Genomic DNA, 23,512 nt, shown 5'->3' on the forward strand with positions numbered 1-23,512 from the left:
TGTTCCTGAAATTTAAGCATTGTAAGGCATGACATTGGAGCCAGGTGACTTTCTGCAAGACGTTCTACATTCATATTTGGTTCAAGACTTTTGCAAATGCAGATTTCCCTTTCTAATTAGAGAAAAGGAAACAGCCAAGTTAACCTGAGCATCAAAGTTATAAAATGTAAAATTTTTAAAAATTAGACATCATAAAGATCTGCCCAAGCACCTAAGCAGGCAATGCCTTTTGCATCTGAGTAAAATGGAAATTCCCTGAGTCACCATACATGTGAATGTGTTCACAGAGTCAAAGGAATTTGTAATTTATTTACCTTAGTAAATACAGATTTTATATCAATGGCTTTTTTATTAGCCTTACATGTATGAATGAAAATATAGGGAATTTTTTTTCCCCCAAGGTAATCATAATTAAAATGGCCCTTATCATTTTGAAGCATAATTGAAGCAAATGTGTATCATCGTAAACTTGTTGCTCATGGTCATGGACACAGAAATGTGCAAGAACCAGGAGCGGTAAACGTTAGAGGTTAGTATACACTTGAAGTAAATTGGGAAGGAAGGGAAAAAGGTGATTCAATTAGGACAAAACTCTACTGTACTTGGCACGAAGGCAATCAGTAAATTGCTCTTTAAATTATTTAATGTCTTACTGTAACATTGTTATCTTCTTACAAATTTTAATTTTTTTTTACTCTTTTATTAGATCATAAATCAAATTTCAGGCCCAAATGTATTAGTTTCTTTTCCATACCATTCAAAGTGAATTCTGCAGAAGGGGCACATTAATTGTTAAGAAATACATTTGTGGGAAGTACAGTTTTCCAAATAGAACACAGACTTTCCAATTTTTATAGAGAATGTGTGTATTTTAGTTACAGAGTATGTCATACCATTATGTGCAGGTGGATACTCACAGGGCTCTGTGTAAATATGTCACATTTAGCTGTTTTAAAAAAGAAAACGATTTCACCAGTTTTTGACAAACTTCAGTTTGTCCCAGCTGTTTAAATAAAGCCAGTATATTTGGAGATTCATAGGTCAACCTCTAAGACATTCTAAGTCTATAAATGGATGTATAAATAGTACTTTAGTTATATATTTTATACCCTGAAGACCTGTTTTCTGACCTTCTAAAGTAACTGATGTTTTTAGACACTATTTCTTTACTCATGTGAGATTCAATTCTCTATTTCCTTGTCCCAAATACACACCCCTTTTAAAATTAACAGGGTAGCCTTTGAGGTTTTAAGTCCTTAATTATCATTTATCACATTAAAATTCCCTTTAGATGATAACTAATCATGTTTGCTTCACTGGTTGATCAGAGTTATTTGGCAAATGTAAACTATTTTTTCTGCTCATTTTACATAGAATCAAAGGAAGCACTGAGTGATTGTTGGGTGAGGACTATTAATTTTCAGCCAGATCTTCCAGATTTGTGCAGTTTGATTCTCTAATATATTTAAAACATGAAGAGGTCAACCTTCCTGAATTTTAATGATACAGTTGCTGTACACATTCCTCTGTAGGCTAAGAGCTCAGCCTGCACTGAACGTTATCAGGGCTCCTGTTTGACAGGCACCATGTTTATCTGGACTTTGCATATGGTGAAAACTTGCCAGTGTCACCCACTTTGTGTCTCGGCACTCTGCAGATTAGGTCCCGGAGTGCAGCACACACACTCATGATCTGCTGTCATGACCATTATCAGATTCTGCCAAGCCAAAGATCCAAGCACTCACTGGGAATTTGGCCTCTCATCTCTCTCTTTGCTCACTTAATTCTAAAAACCAGGGATCCTCAACTCACAAAGGGAAGTTTGTTCTTCCATGTACTGCCTTTTCTAGGAGAATGGGGGTTACAAATTCAAATTAGGGCAAGAGGCTTTCTGACTTGTTAACACAGTGGTTCCAGAGTCTGTTAGATCAACAGATTCCCTTGAATAGACTTTTGGAGATGGAAATCCCCAAATCCCTTCAGTGCCTACTGAGTAGGAATTTGGGGTCCTGGGGAACTCTGCTTTGAACATACACCCTGGGAATGAGAGTACTGGTGTTAGTCCTACCTGTGGGAATGGGTCCAGGCATTGGCTCTGGAAATAGGGCACTAATGGCAGAAGTGCTGAGAGAAGCAGGGGGAATGGGACTTTGAGGGCCTGGATGCTTGCGTGGGTTGAGGAGATGGAAGACGTAGAATTCTGCTTTGACCCTACTGACCTTGAGTGATGGTGAGGCATCCAGCTGGCTGCATCCATCAGGTGGGTGTTTGAAAAGGCAGTTTGAACTCTTGGTGGGGGCAGAGGAGGATGAGAGGGAAGGAGGAGGCAAATAGAGTAAGTCAAAGGGAAAAGTGACAGAGGGAAGGAATGAATGAACAGATGGGTGAATTAATGATTGGGTCATGGAACCAGGTGGATCAGGGAAAAGGGCTGGATTGTTGGCTCATTAGGAGGCCACTTCTACATTGAGACGTCTCCACGTAAAGGAAGCGTGAGCTGTGTGCATTCTGGGTGAAGTGTTGAGGAGTGCAGGGTTCTTGGGCAAAGCGGATGACAGAGCACAGGGTTTGGTGGTCTGAGAGGTTGGGCAGGTAGGCTGCTGGTCACGGATCTATGAGGAGCTTTTGTCAAAGGATCTGGACAGCCCTGGGTGTTTGGATATTCTAAGCAGGGAGTTTGGCATCACACGAAGGAGGCCAATCCTTATGGGAGGAACAGCAGGAGGAACCCAGGGGACAATGGAAGGAGCGAAGTTTCAGTGTTCATCTTATGGTATCTGGCAGAACTAAAACTCAAAAACAGACTTTTGAGCCCAAAGCAAGGCTTAGCTGCCTGGTTTTGGTTGGGGCAACTTTGTTGAATGAGTGGCGATGTCCTCATGGATGTGTGTGACTCCCCACAGTAAGGCAAGTTGCAGGTGCTGAGGCTTATGCCCCTGGATGAGCACCTGCTAAGGGTCATAAGTCTACACTTAGGAATAGTGTGGCATTTAATGACGTGCATTAGATTTATTATTATTATTATTGCAAAAAGGACTCACCTGATGGTCCATACAGTGAATATAAAGCAGCCAGAATGCCAACAGCAGTGTGTTCAAATATTCAAGTTTGTGTTGTTTGCCCTGTGATAACTTTCTCTTGTAATTTACAACTGGAGAAAGTTTGTTTTTCATATGCCTCTGGAGAGGGAGGTGGAAAGGATGGTTTTGTAAAGCCTTAACAAGTAGAAGACATTTAATGAAGACATCCTCTTGGAAGGAAGCAATTACCTGAATTGCTTTGAGTCATTTCATTTCAGGTTTCAAGAAATAGGAATTATAAGGTGAATTATATTGACAAATAGATATCAGATACTGACTGCTCACAGTGCCTTCTGCCAGGAAAGAAAGGGACCTGAGAGCTTGCTAGAAGCTTCGGTTCTAGTTGACAGAATAAGATATGTGCTCCTGAAAAATCGTAGTGATGGTGGTGGTGCTGTCCCAGGCCCTCGGTAGTGAATTGCTACTGTGATGTAGGGGCTAGAGGGGCTCAGAGTTGGGAGACAATCCTGGACAGAGACATGCGAGCAGACAGCACCCAGCACTGCTCACCTTCCACATCAGGGTTTCTCCCACTATTGATGTTTGGGGCTACACCATTTTTTTGTGTATTGGAGACTGCCTGTGCATTGAAGGATTTTAGCAGTGTCTTCGACTTGTACCCACTAGATGGGGGTAATGCCCCCCCACTTCCCAGTTATGACAACCAAAGATGTCCCCAGGCATTTGCATATATTCCAACAGGGGTGGGATGCCAAATTGTCGTCGCCTGAGACCCAGTGGTCCACACCAACAACAACTGCGGAGCCTTTTGAATTAGCCACATGATACAAACAGCTGAATACCCATTGTATTACTTAGCTATTTCCAACAAATTTATTTTCTTTGCTAGTCTTTGTTTAACAAGGCCCATGAAAACCGGTTGTTTAAACTTACCGGGAATTCTAGCATAGTTAACTTATAGATCCATCAAAACTTCATTGCATAGCTTTCTGTCTACAACTTCTGTATTGCTAACTAGAGGCAGTGAAGAAGAGCTTTTTGGGAAATGCTCTTTGCTTGCTCACTGCCTCAGTTCACTGGGTGTGTGGTTTGGGCAGGTTACTTCAGCAACCTGTCTCAGCTTCCTCTTGTGATCATAATGCCTTTAGGTTTTTATGAGGAATAAATGAGTGAATACAGGTAACACTCTGAATGCAGCCTGGAATATCTTAAGCACTGAATGATTATCAATACTATTTTATTGTTAGAATGGTGACTTTTACAAATGAAGTATATACACTGATAACTGCTGTAATTTAAAATTAAGACCCATGAAAGGTCTGGAACATGCACAGAATTCATTTGTAAACTTGGGTAATAGGCATTTGCTAAGGGAAAAAGGGGCTTAATCATTTGCATACATTTAAACCATCATTATTTTAATGTTTGGCACCTTCCGAGTGCCCCTGCAGGTCCTACTCCAGCTGCAGTTCTGCCAGCCGGGCAGAGGGAGCCGGGGTGGGATGGCGAGGCTCCTGCCTCTAGGACCACTGCCACTGGGGCCACACGCCTGGCAGAGAGCGGGTCTCCTGTGGGCACCTGAGAGCAGGGAGGGGGCTCTACCTGACCTCTGACCTCTGGGCTTGTGGGGAAACCAGAGAACCTCCTTTTTGCGGTTATTGATAGTTGCCTAATGAGCTACTGCAAAACAGTGGTTTCCAACAACCATTTTATCTTGCTCACAATTTTATGAATCAGGAATTCTGAAAACCTTGGCTGGGCAGTGGACGTGTGATTGTCAGGGCATCGGATGAGGCAGTTGGGGCTAAAGATTCCCTATTCAGGCAGGTTTATCAGCTCATGTCTGCAGGCCGTGGCTCCCTGGGGTCTCTCTCTCCTTGTCCCTCCCTGACCCTCCCTCCCTGTCCCCTTTCTTCCCCGAACTCCTTGCCACCTCCTCTTGCTTTATCCTCCAGGCCTCTCTTGCCTGCAGCAGGATAGCTCCCCTGTCCCATGTCCTGCTTCTTACATGGCCTGGCTTCCAGAGCAGGGGCTAGGCTGTTCAGGCAGACCAGGGGGCCAGCAGGGGTGTGGTTACTTCTGTTCTGTTGCTCGTAGTGGTCACGGGCCTGCGGGGATTCGGAGGGGTGGACAGTGAGACTCCAGGTCTGTGTAGGGACCCGTCGGTCACATTACAGAGGGGCCTGTGAGGGCCATCTGTGGAGCCCGCTCTCTGCCAGGCCCCGAGTTTGGGTAAGCCCTGTATGTTGTGCCACCACCTCCCACGGACTCTGACCCCATTGACCAAGAATCTTCACTTCTAACAAATACCTGGAAGTGAGTCTGATACAGGGAGTCCAAAGTCAAAAAGGGTGTGTCAAAAGTGGGTGGGAAGAAATACTAGAATTTCTATTTCTACTATTTTTATGTAAAAGTTGGCAGAGTCAGCCTCTGGGGTTTCCTGAAGGACTGTGGACAAACGGGGAAGGATTTTGGTTTGCAGTGCCAATAAAAGGACTTTTGCATCGTTATTTAATATTGTGGGATCTTCATAAGGTTTTGTAAAAAATGTTGAGGGGCCATTACTTTGTGTTCCCATAGAGAGATTCTCTAAGTATCTATCTAGTGGCAATATAGTTTTAAAAATTATCATATTGATGTAATATATTAAAGAGTCATCAGGCTTAATATATGAAAAAACTTGTGTGACTGTCTAGTTTTTTTGAATTAGATAATATATACTGTGTTGTGTGAAGCCTAGCATTAGCATTTGATACTTTCTGGCTTTGAAATCACTTAGATATTTAATTAACCTCAGCAAGTGTTGACACAGATGGTATTTTTCAGATCATGCTGATGTCTAACTTAACAAGAAAATGAATGTCCTTCTTTGTTTTTTACTTACGCACATGTGTGTTTGTGCGTCTGCGCACATTTGCCTGTCTGTATGAATTGAGGTGTATTGGGGAACAGGGAGTGGGCCACCCTGATCCGGTAGCCCCTGGTCTTCTGCACAGCCGGCCACTCCAGAGCATGTGCTGCCTCCTTTGATGCCGAGGGTGCCTGGAGGGTGAAAACAATGGGCTTAAATTGGTTGTGATAGTTTTGAATGCAACTAAAGAAAAGGAATGTGTTCAAAGATCGAAGGGTCCAAAGTCAGCACCATGCCAGGGTGCAGGAGAGCCCTGGCTGCAGACAGAGCTCAAGAGACTCTCACATGTCTTATCACTTGTTGTTTCTCTCTGTGCTGACTGGCTGTACCTCAGATATTTGCAGAGATCAATTTACTGTGTGTTAGTCTTAATTGTGTGCATGTGTGTGTGTGTGTGTGTGTGTGTGTGTGTGTAAGAGAGAAAGAGAGAGAGAGATAAGATGGAAAATAGCAACATTTGAATAAGTGATTATATGCAAATAAAGGACTAAGGACTCTGATTTGGACTAGAGTGGGCTAGCCATCCATCCCTGGCCCAGTCACCTCCAATCAGGAAGCTGACTGCCCTAGGGCCATGTCTCTGGGGGCCACCTTGAAGGGGTACTTCCCTGGCAGTGAGCATGATGAGTTGAGGAGAGGACCACAAATGTCATCTGCTTTGTTGCTCAAAGTGATACTCAAAAAATCAAAATCGGCCAACGAAGAAAGACTGGTACTCATACATACAGGACACAGAAGGGTGGGGATGGCACCCCATTCTGTGGAAAATAATGTGGTAGGGAAAACTATTTCATGTAATATGTATAATTTTTTGTCAGCTCCTTAAGCATTGTAAGGATTCAAAAATATTTAATGTTGGTACAGTCACAGGAGTGTAACCCACTTACATGTAACACACAGGTGCATTTTCAGAGCCTCATAAGAAACCTCTTGTCATTTCTTTTTCTTATAATATTACAGATGGAATTGTAGCACCTTAATTTAGCATCTGTATTTGGTCAAGATGGGCAACAGACACCTACTGTTCCTGGAAGCTTTATACAAAGAGATAAATACCATTAGTGCAGTGCTCCAGCTTTGCCTCCAAGCTTGTACATCCTGTCTCAGTTTTCTTGGCAGTATTTGTTCCACTCCACATGAAGCAGCCCCCAACAGAGCAAAGGAGTCAAGAGTCATTCTAGGAGGCTGCCTCCATGGTGTGAAGGTCTTTCTGCGACCTCCCTGGAAGAGTGCTCTTCCTCCGCACTCCTCATATCCTCCGTCTGTGCCCAGAGGGTGCCCCTGCCCACCCACGGATGCCAGGCTGGCAGAGAGATAGCTTAGGCATCTGAAAACAGCTGTGGTGGTAACTTGTTAGCCAACATTTAAGTTTGGCTTAAAGAAGAACCAATCCTGGCTGGTTTTGTGTCTCATGACTTCTGGCTTTAACAGGGCGACTCTGGTTTGAGTTAAACGATGTGTTTAATTTGGATGTTAATATGTTGAAAGACTAAGTAAGGAGTTCTTGTTAATTCCATGCTTCTTTGGGGAGGAAGCGCTCTAGGCATTTTTGGCCTTTCAAGCTGACTCCGAGAGGCCGCTGTCTTGGCAGCTTCCCAGCCCAGCGACTGATGCTTGCCATCCCCTGCAAGGTAGTCTGCAGAATCTGACATGATGTCATGCAGTCAGATCAGCTGCATCCTGAAATGCAAGCCGTTTGTGGGCAGGAGCATTTCTAACAAGACATGTGCACAGCTCTCCTCGAGAAGAAGGTGTCCTGGGCAGCAGGGAAGGAGAAAGAGACTGTGTGGCGATGTGCAATGCTTCTAATTTAGGGACTTGAACAGTGTGGGAGGAGTGAGGACTTTCTCACACAACGGCAGATGTTTCTTTCTCGCTTCCTCTGCTTGGTGTTATTATTAGAATAGAAGGATCTATAGGCTGTCTTCCTGGTCCCGCTGCCCCAGACGGGCAGAGTCTCTGTGGTCACAAGGGGGTGCAGGCTTCCTGGGCACCCACCACATTTCCTAAGGCTGGGCCTGGCTGTGAGGACTTATCCTTCCCTCCCCCCAGGGCTGAAGTAGAGCTGTAATTGAAGCAACGTGTGGTGCATTGGCACAAGGAAAGCTCTTTTTAAAGCATATCCGCTCTTTACTAGTAGGCTTCTTCCAGCTGTAAGCTGCAGGAACAAATGAGGCTGTTCCTCACTTTACATAGTACACCCTAGGTCCGCACTAGCCAATGACCAGGGAGTCGGTTCCATTCCTGATTTCATCAAACTTTTACCCTGAGAAAGGGTTCCTGAGTTAGAAAGTAAAGGGGAAAAAAATCCCATTGCTGGCGATTGCTAAAAATAATTTATTAATAGTGTCAAATTTGAATCAGCTCAATCCGTCCTAAAAAAGGAATGGAAGTAATTATATTCTCGTCTTTCCTTATTGGCTGGGTCCTTGTTAACTCCCACGTGGCCGCTTTCTCTCCGTAATTCGTGCAGAATGTGTCCACGTTAATGCCTTCCAGGCAAGCAAATCGAGGTTTGAGTTTACATTATGAAAATGAAAGTCTTTTGCTTTCCTCTTGTCACTGTTAGTTTCTCTCGAAATTCTATATTAGCTACTGTTTTATAGTCTACCAAAAAGTATTACATTCCTGGCTATTCATTATGATGTGCTTTCATTGGGAATTAGAGTATTGAATCAGGAAAATCTATTTGATACAGACAAAAACATTATACAAGCATATTTACTAAAATGTGCATTGTGGTGCCTAGTAATTAATTCCATGTACCCCACATTCTGTGCTGGGGGTGGTGGCCATAAAAAGAGGTGAAGTTGGGACACTCTTCGAGATGGGTAAGGGGAACTGGGGGAAGCAGGGTTAGAATAAGCAGTTGCTAGAGAGAGGGGCATGCTCGAGGTACCAGGTGTTGTCTGTAACAAAGAGCATACACAGGTCAGTGTGTACAACTCAAACTTGTCTATGTGAGGGCGTTTGGTTAAAGATAAATTGACAGCAGAAGCAATATAAAGACAAATTGCTATCTTACCCCTCTAGTTTCCCAGCCAAGGAGCATGCTAAATGCAATTTGAACATGATTCCCAGGATTCTGTCCCCTGGGTAGACAGGCCATATGAAGACCTCTCTCCCTGAGTGTGGCCAGGACTAGTGAGATGATGGGATTCATTTCCAAGACTAGGTTACTTTATATGGTAATGGTAAAGGGAATTTTCAGATGTGACTAAGAACACTAATGAGTTGAGTTTAAACTATTCAGCAAAGGAGATCATCATAGGTTGACTTGCCCTGACCATGTGAGCTCCTAGAAGGGACTCCAGGCGCCCACAGATGCCTCGCTGACAGCCTTGTCGTGGAGAGGGCTGCCTGCAGTCCCTAGGAGCAGAGGGCCTCAGTCCTAAAACCATAAGGAACTGAATTTTGCCACAACTGTTGAATTTGGAAGGGGATCCCTAGCCTCCAAAGAGATCTCTATCCCAGCTGACACCTTGACTTGAGGCTGGTGAGATCCTTGACAGAGGACCCAGCAAAGCGACGGCCGCACTCCTGACTCATGAGAACTGTGGGCTTGTAAATGGGTGTTGCATTAAGCCTCTAAGTTAAAGGCAAGTGGTTAGAATGTCACAGGAAACTAAGACAGGAATGTATTAGTTTCCTGTTGCTCCTATAAGAAATTACCCCCTCACCCCCCACTTAGTGGCTTAAAACAATGTAAACTTGCTATCTTACCCCCCTGCATGTCAGGTCTCATTAGGCTAGAATCAAGGTGCTGCCAGGACTCCATTCCTTGCGGGGGTCCTAGAGGACAGTCTGTTCCCTTTCCCAGCTTCTGGAGGCTGCCACTCCATGGCTTATGGCCCCTTCCATCTTCCCATGATGGCAGCTTCGTCACTCAGGCCTCTGCTTTCTTCGGCACATCTCGCTTTCTGATTCTGACCATCCTGCCTGCTGCTTTCACTAAAAGGACACTTGTGATTCCATGGTGCTCCCTGGATCATCCAGGATTATCTCCCCACCTCCAGGTCGACTGATGAGCAACCTTAACTCCATCTGCCTCCCGCCTTCCCCTTTTGCTATGTAATAGTGCCTTCACAGCTTTCAAGGGTTAGGGATGGGCATCCTTATTTTTCCCACCACTAGGAATTCGGATTTTAGTTGGGAAATGGGGAGCTATGTGTACCTGATGGAATGTGCATTTTAGGAAGACCATTCAGGTGACATGGCTGGGGTCCCAGCTGGGAATTCCTTTTCCCACGTGGTCAAACATGACTGCCCAGAAAGTGGTAATGCCTCAGTATACTTATGGCACTTGACATCCCACTATTTCTTTTCTTATATTCTAGAAATGATATTAAAGTAATTAAATGGATTTAGCTATATGTAAGTGTTGCTTAGTGTTGATTTTCCTTAATACTTATTTCGTGGTAGGTGGGCTGTCATTTTGAATGCATGCACCGCATGGATTGAAAGTTGTGGGAACAGTGTAGTTCCTGCCTTTAGAATGTCCTGGTCCTCTTCCCTGTGTATGGAAAACTCCAGGGCCAAATCCAAGGCCTATCTGTGTGTTCTCGGCCTCTGTGCTTGTACCAGTTATGGCTTCTCGTCTTTCCGACCATAACTTTCTCTTGCTATGTTTTCTCTTTTCCTTTTTACCCATTTTTGTTTTTTCACTTTCCTCTATTTGTTGGATCTTTACAATTTTATGTGTAGCCATTTTTTTTTTTAAGCTGTGTTCAACATAATCTGTTTGCTCCAGAGAGTGAACCTTGTTTGACCTGGATTCTGATGATGCTCCTGTGTCAGATCGGGAAGGGAATCAGACGTGGGAGGCTTATTCCTTTATTTCTGAGAGGTCAAGTGACCTGACACATGCCCAGCAGCTGTTTTCTCCCCTGCTGGGGCAGCAGTATTTCTTGGTCTCTTTTTATCAGGTTTCATGTCTCTGTTCACCTTGCCTGTGTAAATAAAAAATCAATAAGGTAAAGTGGGTATGGAATTTACTTTTCATATAAACTAGGGTTTCTCAACTTGATCACAGTAGACATTTTGGGCTGGATATTGTTCAGTGTGGGCCTGTTCCAGTGCATTCGTCTTAGGATATTTAGCAGCATCTCTGGCCTCCACTCACTAGATGCCAGCAGCATGTCCCCCTCTTAGTGTGACAACCAAATTGTCTTCAGACATCACTTGGTGTCCTGTAGAGGGCAACTTCATTCCCAGCTGGGACCACTGGTATAAACATACCTGAGAGTAGTAAGGAAACATTTTTTGAATAGGAGCTGTTGGCTGGATTGAATTAGGTGCTTGAATGAGGTAAGAATATTTTAATTCCAGTAGAGGAAAATTCTGTGCTAGAGGGAGAATGGAACTTGGATTCTTCTAGAAGTAAATATGCCATTATTAAAGTATAGTAATTGTCTATTGCATTTGTGTTTTGTTTAATCTTATCAGGTTTACCAAGATCATTAAATACTAGAAAATAAATTTTGATAACCTGTCTTAATTCAGTAATATTAATATAGTTAGTTTTCTCATCTATACAGTGGGAAGGATAAAGTTACTTCAAAAATCATAGGGTTAATTGTGAGGATTACCTGAGACTTATATAGTGGCTTTTATTGTGCCTCTAAGTTCTCAACTCTTGTTAGCTAATATTATCAATTAATTGGGTTATGCTAATGAAGGTTAAATTGTATAAACACAGACACATACACACACACATTTGCAATACAACTTCAGATTTTCTAGTATCTTCTTTCTAACCTGAAGTTCCAGATAAAAGTTTTACCACCTTGTCCTGGAGAAATCTCTTCTGTATCTGATGAGAGTAGAGTCCAGCCTGACATTCTCCACTGCTTTATGGAGAACCACGCCAGGCAGATGTCAGGCTGACCTGAGAAGGTGTTCCTGAAGTGACCTGTGCACTTTCACCCAGTTTGTTAAGGCCGCTCATACTCCATTTTCTGGCCACAGTCTAGGGACAGTTGTTAGTTTACCGGGTTGACTTGAAATCTGACCGCTCAAATATCTGGCCATCTATTTGAACATTTTCACTTCCAAATGCATTTGTTAAGTTACCAGGGACTTATCCAAGGCCACCACAGCTGTAGTAGCTCCATAGGAAGATTCCTAAGGTTCTATGTGCAGCCGTCCTCAAGCCTGTGGTTTCTTACAGTGAAGGGTATGAGCCAAACCCACAGAAGGAAAGACGCATGGGAAAGTCTGGGGGAGGCCACGGGCAAGTTTCCAGGAGCGCTCCCCAGTGGAGTCACAGAATGGATTTACTTACTCCAGCATCGAATTGTGGCAGCATATGTGAACTGCTCTCCACCGACGGGAGCTCAGTAGACTCAGTGCCGAGGGATCGTATTGAGGCTGGTCAGGTCGGCCCCTTCTACCTGGAAAGTACTAAAGCTCCAGACTACTCGAAGGAAGCAGCTTTCAGCATTACCTGGGTTGTTAGCTGAACACTCACTCAGAGCCAGCCATTCCTTGTGGAGAATGGGGGAAGTCCTTCTGAAATAGGAGCACCCATACACCAGCTGAAGGCCAGCCTTGCAAGCTGGGCTTCCTAAGGTGCAGTCTCAGGCTGCTATGCTGACCCTGTGCTGTACACTTATTCAAAGGGGATTAGAATTCACTGTCACATGAAATTGAATAGCTCTGGTTTCCTGAATCAGAAAAGTCCCTAATACAAATCCTTAGTTTTGCCCATATACATATTTTATATTTTAATACTCTATAAGTAGAAGTTGAGAGTGTAAGTTGAGAAATCCTACAACATTTATAGAAACCTTAAATCACCCTTTATCATAGAAAATCTTAGAAATTTTGCCTTTTTGAAATACTGTTACATGAGTAATTGTGATGGAAGTGCTTCTGTTCTGTTGTAGTGTTAGCAAGAGTATTTTCATGGACATTATCTCCTTTGAACTCTCTGACCATTTTTTGGTAATTAGGACATTTATTTACTTTTCCATATTTCCAGGTGAGCAAACTAACTTAGACAGCTTAGGCAATTTGCTCAAGGGTGCATAGCTAATATAGCCAGGAAACAAATCACATTCTTGTATTCCTTCTGAATTCCACAGCCATCTCTAGTGTCTTGTTATGGCATTGGATAAGTGTCACACTTCCAACACAATAGATTGTTATTAGCATTAATCTTTTCTTATTGCTTCCATGCCTACAGGAAATAGTATTACATTTTCCCTTATAGGTTTTCTACCTGGCTATTTCCTCTCCTGCATCTGCTTCCAAGGTGTCTTTGGTTGGGGTTGGGGATTCTGTTCTAGGTACTTGCTGGCGAGGACTTTGGGTGATTCAGTGAGAAAACAAGATAGAGACGTGAGGTGTTCTCTGCTCTCCATCCAATAATTTTTCTCTTAGGACAGTCTGCTCCCCATATGGCCTTTTGTGATGTTTCCAAAAGATGTATTTTTGGTAGTTCCTTCAGTCCACAGATCTGACCTTACAACCTGGAGGAAAAAATGTATTTCTGCTTACCACTGCAGAAGTTAATTGGATGACACAAATGTATGTCTTTAATAGCTTACTTATCATGAAATAATTATCATCTCGAATACAAATTGAAATATATCTACCTCAAAAATAAATTAGTATGTGTAGAACAGAGATAAATATAATTTATCCCCCAAATTATTAAGCAATTACAAATCAAACAGTTGGTGCTGATCAATTATCTGTACACAAGGTAGCATTTTAAAAATCCATGATACATTGCAGCCATCTGTTGAAGTGTTGAAGGTGATTATTTATAAAGGGTGATGTAAATGGAATTTGCCACAGTGGAAGGAAAATAAATTCTTTATTAACATCCAATTATCTTTCTCTCATTTCTGGATTCAGTATGCCCTGTCGAGTCTCACTGTGCAGGGACAACAGTACTTACTGAGGTGGCCTTTTGAATTGCATCATGATGAAGGTTTTTTCAAATTCCAGATCAGTGTCATCACATTACTGATAAATTCCGAACCTTATTGCGGAAGACGATGCAGCAATAAGCGTCACGTTTCCTTTCCTGAGAGCCCCATGGCTCCATTTGCTGTTTTCCTCAACGAGTGGGCAGCCTGACCACTGTTCGTTCTTTCAGACTGAATTGCAAACTGTGTACATCCTCCACACACACAAAACGCCTCGTGAGTTCATTCTTTAGGTTTCTAACCTCCAGCCTGCTTCAGTATTGCTATCAAATTTTTATCCCTCCTGATCCAATCAATTAGGATTTAAAAGCTGTGCTAAAAATATTTGTGGATAATCCCAAGTGAGTCAGTTGACTGACAGTTTTAGGGTCCCTTGGTTCTTAACAGGCAAAATCTACCACTATAATATTTTCAAGAGGAAATAATAAGCCCTAGAATTGGAGCCAAGCCCACACCAATGGGATAAAAAAAACATCAAGAGCCGACCAAGTGACTCAAGAATGGGAAATAGCACAGGTATTTCAGAAAACACAAATCCACGGATTTAGGTGGCTTTAAAAAAGAGATCAAATTTTCATTCATCAGTGTACAATGTTATGATACAGAATATGATGCCTTAGCTTTTTCTGATGAATCCTATCATGTCTGAAGTATTGTACATATTTTTGGATGCTACTTACACTTAAAAAGAAATTTTTTATTATGGAAATTTTCAAACATAGACAAAAGTAAGGAGAATAGCATTTTGTGAAATTTCATGTATGCCGCAGTTAAAAAATTTATCACATATTTGCAAATCTTGTTCTGCCTATTCTCTTACTCATTTCCCCTATGCCTACCTCAGCCCCACATTATTGTGAATCAAATCCCAAACAGCATGTCATACCATCTTTCAACATTTTAGTTGGATTCTACACTTTTGAGTTATTTGGCAATCAGAAAGCAGGGAGGAAAGGGAATCAGATACCATGTTATCCGAGAAGTGACAAGAGGAACTTGGTCACACTGGTCTAAAGAGCAAAAGCCCTCAGAGGATGATTTCAGGGGCCTATCAAAAAGGAAAGAACAATGATGTGGAAGAAAGTTAAGTATTTATCTCCTTGTCTTTAAGGCATGGGACCAGAACAAATGGGGAAAAGCTATGGGGTGATAGATGTTGGCTCAGTTTAAGAAAGAACTTCCTTAAATCAAGTGGGCCAGAGATGCAATGGACTGTCTCAAGAATATGAGGCTTTCAGCCAAGCCAGCTGATTAAGCAGACAGAACAGCAGCTTGGCCGTGTGACACAGCATGGCCGATACAGGGGGTTTAGGCAAGGCATGCTGTCATGGGGCTCCCACCAATCCAAAAAGACGATGAGATGTGGTCGGAGACTCAGCTCACCCTCTTCTTAGTTTATATTAAGTAAGAATCTGATCTTTTCTGAGTATGAAAGGCAGGTAAGAGCTTCATCGTCCTCTTTGCAGTGTGGTCACATAGGGCCAAGGAAAGATCCTAGTGTTTTAAGGCAGGAACCTAGTGGTCCATCTTGGCGGTGCCACCTTAGAGCTGGCAGAGCACAGTCAAGTGTTCACTCTCAGCCTGAATCTCAGGCTCAGAATCTTTAAAATGGGATTTTTAAGGAGTTTTCTGAGAATTAAATAAGCAGCCATAATTAAAGTGTCTGTCCTTTATTCTGTACTTAGTTCAGTGTTTGGTATTTGGTGTTTGAACTTATTGTTCAAATATCCAGAACTTCCCATACCTTCCGTGATAATATTGCTTTGATATAGTTGAATTTGTAACAGTGTGTTCACCAGCCTGACCTGGGAGTACAGTGAGTTACACATGGTCTTTCCAGAGGTGGCTGGAGTTTGGTAGGCATTCTGGGCTGAATCAACTTCTCTCCATCACTCTAGCAGAAGTAAGGATATTCTTAATTTAACCATGCTTGCTTCCGCCTATCAAAAAAGAACAGTGGCAATCCTTCTGTTGCTCTGATCTGCCCACATTCTTTCCATAGGGGTGGAAAGAAGTTGTTTTAAAAATGTTTTCTAGTACTGTCTTAAGGGACCTGATAAAAGTTTCCACTGTAGCCCAAAATTACACTAAGCAATAATGGCTTATTCAACCAAGTGTTTCATCCTTATATTGATAGAGACTTTGTAAATGTGTGATCGTCATTTGTGGAACCACAGCCCTCTAGACGTTGTCACAGACAACAGGATAGCCCTCAAATCATGTGTTTCTATTCATCCTCTTCATTAATAGTATTTCCAAGTAGAGGTTTGCCAGTAGGTCCCATTTAGAAGATATGTAGGAAGGGCAGAGAACCTCTGGTGCTTTAAAATGTATTAGATGAAGCATCAAAACAAAACACAAAACTGTGGACAAGACTGTTCTCTCCTTGGAAACATCAACCTGTGTTCAGAGACATGCAGCCTCCTGTTATCCTAAGATGCCCTCAGGGCAGATGCGGAGCCAGCAGTATTTGGAGCACTTACAGTGCGGAGTTCAGCACTGATGCCCTTTGTTCATGAACAGGTTGGGAAATGTGAGATAAATGGAATTATTTTGTGCTGGTGGGAGAAAATGTGGGAGAGGCTTGTAAGGAGGGGTTGCTCTGAGGCCAGGAATGTTAAAAGTTGGCAATTCCTCTTTGGTCTCCTCCGCAAAACACTCCCCTTCTCCTTCAGCATTTTTCAGATGCCAGGCTCTCAACATGCAAACAAAGCACCCAGTGCCTCCTGCCATTCCCAAGGAGCTGCAGCGGGCAGTCGGACAGAGCTCGCTGCTCCCGTGCCTGGAGCCCAGGCATTCAGGGTGGCTGGAACCCAGTCCTGGGGGTGCTGAGAGGCAGCCCACTGGTACTTGGCTCAGCATGACCCAGAGGCGGTACCTGTTTTAATTGCCTTGTATTCACCCCAAAAAAAGGATGGCGGTACTCTGCCTCAGGGATATGGGGGTAGCTGAACACAGGACACCTGAACACAGGACAGATGAGATGATAACAGTTTATTAGTCACATATACTCAGAGCCAGAGTAGGGGGACAACTCGCCATGCAGAGCCTTGTGGGGGGGGTGGAGTGAAGAACCTGGGCTGGGGGAGGCAGGTTGTGTGGTATCAAAATGATGAGGTGCACCCTGTTCCTACAGGACAATGGGATGGGCTTGCTTGAGTTAACTGCAGGAGCTGGCCAGGACCTGGACCCACGACGAAGTGCCTGATGCTGTGATAAAGGAGGGTCCTGTGGCTGAAGGTCTTTATCCATGGCTGCTGAGCCAGGGGGTACCATTCAGTCAAGCCATATGAGACTCTCCCAGTTTCCCCCAGATGTCGAGGACGTATCTAACAGTAGGCCTTAATTCTAGACCTTACACCATGTACTTATTTGCACTCCCAGTGGACCACTTGCTCACTGTTTCAGTCACTCAGCTCACATATTACTACTTCCCCACCTTTCTATTCCTAAATATTAAAGTGCACACACATTAGAGTGAAGAATCCCACGAGTGATATTAGAAGGAATTTCAGATCAAAGACAATCTCTCTTCACCTTCTTGGGGCTCAAAATAAGGGATAAATTACTTAGTAGGTAAAGACACTTGATTCTTGGCCACACGCCGCAATCCCTCATGCCTCCTCCCCCGACCCTCAAGGCAGCAAGTCTCTGAAACAGGGCACACATTAGATCTTTGAATGTCCTTTGCTGTCACTGTGATTCAAGAGCTATTGTCATTACTAAGACAAAGATGACTCTCTCTGTCCTCAAATATGATTGCAAAATTATAAAAACAGAGATATGCTTCCTTTTTTGTGTTTCTTTTCTTGGTCTCCAGGGTCCACTGAGCAAACCCTGAACATTATGCACAGGTGGGCTTTGGGGGAGCGTGTAAATACGAGGCTGTCATACTTCTGACCAACCTAGAGTCTCAAAGTGAGAGCCATAGGGTGTTTTCTACTCAAGCTATTCATTTAACATCAGTTTTGAATTTGTTTCCTTATAAAATGCTTCCCTGAATGTGTGGTTGTATTTTAATGTCAAGTGCTTGGTATGTTATTCTGAATTTGCTTTGAACATTGCTGAAATGAAATGTGTTCTTTCCTTGGAGGTCAGGAGGCTTAATGTTTTCTGGCTTCCTTCCGTTACTGCCACCCTCTTTCCTTGTGATGCACCCACTTCTCCTTTCTTTCTTTCTCCTTTCCCTTCTCCCTTCCCTCCTGCACTGCTCCTGTTTCTATCATCTTTGCTCCCCTCCCCCAGTTCCGTTCCTCTTGGCTTATAGCAATGTGTTTGGCAAATGTGCAGTATTCTTAAATAGGAAATAATAGACCTAAACCAAAATTAAAGTGTTCTATTTTAATGGTGTGTTTTATTCTCTTCCACTATTACAGCATAATTCTCCAAAATAAACTTGAGTTTGAGTTTGTTTACATCCTTTGTTGTGGGCCCATATTCCCTAAAAAGAAACTAGGCACATGGCCACCATTTGAGAGCTTCCAATCCTATAATTAGTTTCAAGACAGCAACAGAAATAGATTTACAAGCTAAAATCATTTTTTATCAGTCTCTGCAGGGGAGATAGGGAGACAGGAGGTGTATATGTGTTGGAGAAAAGATAAATCAACATAGTTCTTAAGGTTTGTTTCTATACTGAGAAACACCCAAGTGAAATAGGAAAACCCCAGATTAAGAGTCTTCTAGAGCAGCTGACGAGCTTAAAATGCAAGTATAATCAGTGAGCCTAACGTGATTTTTACCATGTAATCTCATGATGAGGAATTGGTATGGGCCTTAGGCATTAGCCCAGGTTCTCTATTGTTTTCCAAGAATGTAAAGTCAAGTCATAAGTGAAAGTTAAATGGCAGGAAATGCATGTTCTGATGACTTCATTGAGCCTGAGGGACAGAGGAAGAAAGCAGGGGACAGTTATTCCTTTCGTTGTCTGATAATTTTATATTCATAACATAATATCGGAATGAGAGTGCTTTTCCCTTGCCAGCCAGTTCTCCAGCCCTCCGGACACTGATGGGGTGTCCTGCCGTGCAGTTCAGTTCTGATGCTAACTTCCTGGAGTTCCTCAGACCCCACAGGTTAAGGACATAGTCTGACAAGACTGATCACCACCTCCAATGCCAGTCACAAGTCCAGATCGTCACCTGTACCTTGGGCTGATCAGCCAGAAATCTTGGCTTCCCACCATTCCCTCCTCAGGTTCAGTAATTGGCTAGAACAGCTCACCAAACTCAAGGAAACACTTTATTTACATTTACCAGTTTACTGTAACGGATGCAACTCAGGAACACAAATAGAACAGATGCACAGACAAGGTAAGCGATGCACAGACAAGGTAACCCCAGCACCTCTAGGTGTTCACAACCCAGAAGCTGTCTGCCCAGTCACTGAGGTATCTTTGTGGAGGTCTCATTACACCAGCATGATGATCATATCATTGCCTATTGGTGACTGAACTCAATTTCCAGCCCCTCTTCCCTCCCTGGAAGCTCGGATGAGGCTGTAAGTTGTAGCCCTTTACTCCTGTGGAAACCATGCCTGACAGCCACCCCATTCCTGAAGCCGACTTTGGGCCATTAAGAGTCACCTTATTAGCATAAGCTCAGATCTGGTTGGCAAGAGCGTGCTGCCATTAAGAAAAAGATGTTCTTATCAGGACATCCCAAGGGTTTTAGAAGCTCTGGGCCGTGCCAGGAACTGGGAAGCCCAGAGGGGTGGGGAAAGGGAACAAGACCGAGTGTGTATTTCTCACTGTATCATACATTGGTAACAAAGTTTCTATAATTCCTCAATAAACAGCACTGTTTGTCCCAGCTGTCTCCAAACATTGCACTGAGCAACTTAACATTCTGAACAGTTTTTCCTTTGGCAGACATCTGTATCTTTTTTTTTCCCTACTGACTGAATGGATTTAGCTTTTTAAATCATTTGGAATTCCTTAGGCATGTATAAGAAATTTTATTTTCAAATCTCCTCCAGAGCAAAGAACAATTTCTCATCAGCATGTGTGGAAATATTTGTTACTATGAACCTTTTAAGAATATTAAAAGCCAACTTTTATCCAGCAGCTGGTTGCATTTCTGCTCTCCACTGCAGCTGTATTTCCAAGTTAAAAACAGATACCTGAAGGAGTTAGATGAGATTAAGAAAGGTTTTCCTTTAAATCATTAAAATCATTAAATAGTTAATTTTGCAGGCTTACTATGTGCAGACTTCGTATTATGTACCAGTTATAAATTCTACTTAGTATTCACCATGACCCTTTGAAGTCGTTGCTATTTATTAGATCCATTAACCAATGAAGAATAGTAGGGTAGAAAGAAGGCAAAGGTTAAATCACACAGCCAGGACTCAGCCTAGGTCTCCATGCCCTCAGATAGACCCCAGGGTGGCTGAGCAGGGCTTTCTTTCTTTGTCTTTTAAACAACTGGGGAGACAGGAACCCAGTGACTTGGTCTTTGAATCTGCACAGGTGAAAGGCAGACAGACCACTGTCTCTCCCTTCCTCTTTGGCTGTCGGTCTTCATGAGGTAGCATAACACCATTCTGAAACTTTGGAAGTTTCATCAAGGCACTTTAACCCAGTAGTCAAGGTTTTTATTGCATAATAAGATTTTGGTTTACAGAGCCTTCTAATTAAGGAACCGATATGAGAACCCGGAATTAAGCCTCCAGCCTGCAATTTGAGAACCTACCTGAAGGAAAGAGGGTAAGCCTGGCAGCTTCTCTAGAGATTCTTTCCTTTCAGCATGGTTATTTCTGTGTTACTCATCAACATGACATTGAATAACTCCTCTCCCCAGTTTCCTTCTTAGCCCCCTTTCAGCATTCCGTCTCAGGAGTGCTCAGGAGGTTCAGATCCCGGGGGTGCCGGCAGCTGGTCAGAGGTGCAGAGATAGCTCCAGATGCACCCCGGCCTTGTGCTGGGCTCCTCTCTGCCTCCTGGGGCCTCTGTTGCTCTGTGTAGATGCTTCTAGCAACTGTCTCACTCTGCTTACTGTTGTGTGACCTCCTCCTGAATCTCTCCGGAACGTTCCATCGATGCCCTCGGCACCACCATCCAGAAGCATCTGGAGGCCGTGGCCAGCGCTAGGATGCATTGTTGATGGTTCTGGTGCCAGGGTCCCCACTCAGTGGGGATGCCTCGTGACTAAAGTGCTGGAAGCAGCAGGCTTGGGGGCTCATGTGTTCTAATCATCACTTACTAACCTCACCTGTTGCAAGGAGCACCTACAGTCAATGGTTTAGAACCATACAGAGTCCCAGTCCCTATTACGAACCACACATTTTGTTTTGGAGCTGATTTGATGGACATTTTTATGTATGCCACAGAAGCTTTTAGCTCATTGGATTTGATATCAATGAAATTCAATTTGGTTTGAAAAATATCTTTTATATATAATCAATATATACATAGTTTGTTTGCCAGATGTGCTGAGCTTTACTTTTCCCCTTTGAATAGTTTTGTGGCTGTTTCTCCAATATAATAGCACATGTGCCACGTATCCTAGTGAAGGCAAAAAAAGTGAGTTGAGCTTCATCCAAGGGGCAATCTGAATGTCTGCAATATAGACTGATGCCAGAAGGCACTAGAGATAGTGATAGTTTTCTCTGTGTTTTTCACCTTGCACAGGAGTCATTCCAGCTTCAAAGCCTGCTGATCCTCATAGGCTTTAGAATATGAATCTCTTGCAGTTCCTGAACTTGAGATACCTTGTTGCTTCTCACTGACCTGACACATGCTGTTTCCTGTTTGCAGGGAGCATTTTCCAGGAGAACCTCACTGTTTCCGCCTTCCCTGCTCTGTTGGCCACTCGGCTGTTCCTTTGTGTGACTCTCCATACATACCCAACCTTTCCCTTTACTGATGCTCTTGTTGTATATACTGTTGTTTCCCAAGTTGTATTATAATTTCTTGCTTTTCTTTTACCTTTTCTGGGAATTCCTAAAATGCAGGAGGCTGTGGAAAGGATTATGTTGTATCCCCAATTCTGTAACATGGTAGATGCTGAGTAAATAATAGTTGAATAAGCTTACAAGTTAAATGGGATTACATAGAAATATGGCTGCATAGTTAATATCACCTGTCTTGGGGTGTTTCCTTATAACAGAACCAATTGAAGTAAGGGTAATATAGGGTTTTCTGTCCATATATTATATATTGTTAGTTTATTGAAACTAAACACAGACAAGGCTCAATGACTACCCTTGGGATTGTTAAACATCAGGGAAGAAACTTTACCTTGTCATCTTAGGACTATTATGCAATAATAATTTTATCACTGATGTAAAGGGAATGTAGAAGCTGTATCCTAATACTCAGAGTTTCTTTCTTCTGAGACTAATCATTATTTAAAATAAAAAGCAAAGACTGACAGAGATGGCCTAGGGATGAATTCTTCTAGAAATGCCCAGAGTTGAGTGCCTGGGAAAGGTGATATTCTGAGATCTTAAATGCCACATTTAGACTTGTTTCATCCATTTTTTAAATTAGATTGAATTAAAATTGGGTAATTAAACATTACATTAGTCGAAATCACCTGGATGGTGTTTCAGTATGAACACAAATCTAACCAGTTATGAATGACATTTGTCAAAGTACCATGGAAAGCAAACCAATCAAAATAGTTATAAATAGACTGATAAGGTCTTTGAATATGCGAAGAAAATGATGAGCAAAGATAGTTCTCAAAACCAGAAATCATTTCTAAATTAAAGAGCAACTAAATGTTTTATAACAGCTGTTTGAGTGTATGTGTATATGGCTTGATTTTCACAGCTACAATAATCCTCAGAAAACAATTAAGAGACCTCGTTATCCATCATTATAATCCATTAAATCAGTTGCCCTTGAGTGAGAGCATATATAGACTGTATGGGGAAAAGTTATCCTATTAGGAAAAATAAAGAAGAGAAAACACCTTCTGTTAGTTATTCAGCCTCATCAGACCTGTAGACCTTAGGAAATGTGGAGATAACTCTGTTAGCATTACTTACCTCAGAAACATTAGAGCTTTTTAGGGTACAAGTGCCCTAGAAAATACTACATTTAAAGCATAAGGCTTTTCCACAGCCTGCATGATGGCCTCTGGGGAAGTGTTTGGATTCTCCCTTTAAGAGGCATTATTGTTAGCTTGAGACCATTTAAGAAGCCTCTAGGAAGAGAACAGCTCTTGGAATAGTTAGACTGTTGGGTGCCAGGAAGAGAGACATTCTGGGCAGAGTAGGTGGGACATCTCTCAGTGACCCCAAGATCTCTAGAGTGGGAGGCCCCAGGGCTCTAACCTCGTCTCTCCCAGGCCCTGTGTTGCCTCTTCAGTGGCCTGTCACGCCTCCTCAGGGTATCCTGCTCTGAGCACAGGAGAAAGGCATTGACCTCCATATTCCATGTGGCGTGTTAGAGGGTGGAACCTGCCTTTCACTGCAATGAGAGTGACATGGAATCTTAGAATCTCAGCCTGGCCCTTTATGTGTTTTGTCTTGCTGTGCCTACAGAATGGGTGGTCTGTCATACCATATCAAGGACACATGGGCTCTATCATAGGTGCTTATCAGCTTACATGATATCTCTGTGGACAGCAGGATGGCAGAAGAGATGGGTGAACAGCTAGCCAGTGGTGAAAAGA

The 23,512-nt window shown here is 42.9% G+C and overlaps 1 protein-coding gene and 1 long non-coding RNA gene across 9 annotated transcripts in view; one reads left to right on the forward strand and one right to left on the reverse strand.

Annotated features, from left to right (window-relative positions):
- Window positions 1-23,512, forward strand: part of SEMA5A (semaphorin 5A) — a 439,431-nt gene that overhangs the window by 237,621 nt on the left and 178,298 nt on the right. The gene's annotated exons all lie outside the window — the stretch shown is intronic.
- On the reverse strand, window positions 143-23,351 carry LOC118973648 (uncharacterized). 5 transcript variants are annotated; one of them, XR_012131870.1, is made up of 3 exons: window positions 20,582-23,351; window positions 11,075-13,424; window positions 143-10,901 (listed from the first exon to the last, which is right to left on the reverse strand). It is a non-coding gene; the product is annotated as an uncharacterized lncRNA (long non-coding RNA). The 5 variants fall into 5 exon arrangements; XR_012131866.1 differs by having other exon boundaries at window positions 143-11,190; window positions 12,236-13,424; window positions 20,582-23,332; XR_012131867.1 differs by having other exon boundaries at window positions 12,236-13,424; window positions 20,582-23,316.

This window comes from Manis javanica, chromosome 1 (genome assembly GCF_040802235.1).
Source record: "Manis javanica isolate MJ-LG chromosome 1, MJ_LKY, whole genome shotgun sequence".
NCBI lineage: Eukaryota > Metazoa > Chordata > Mammalia > Pholidota > Manidae > Manis > Manis javanica.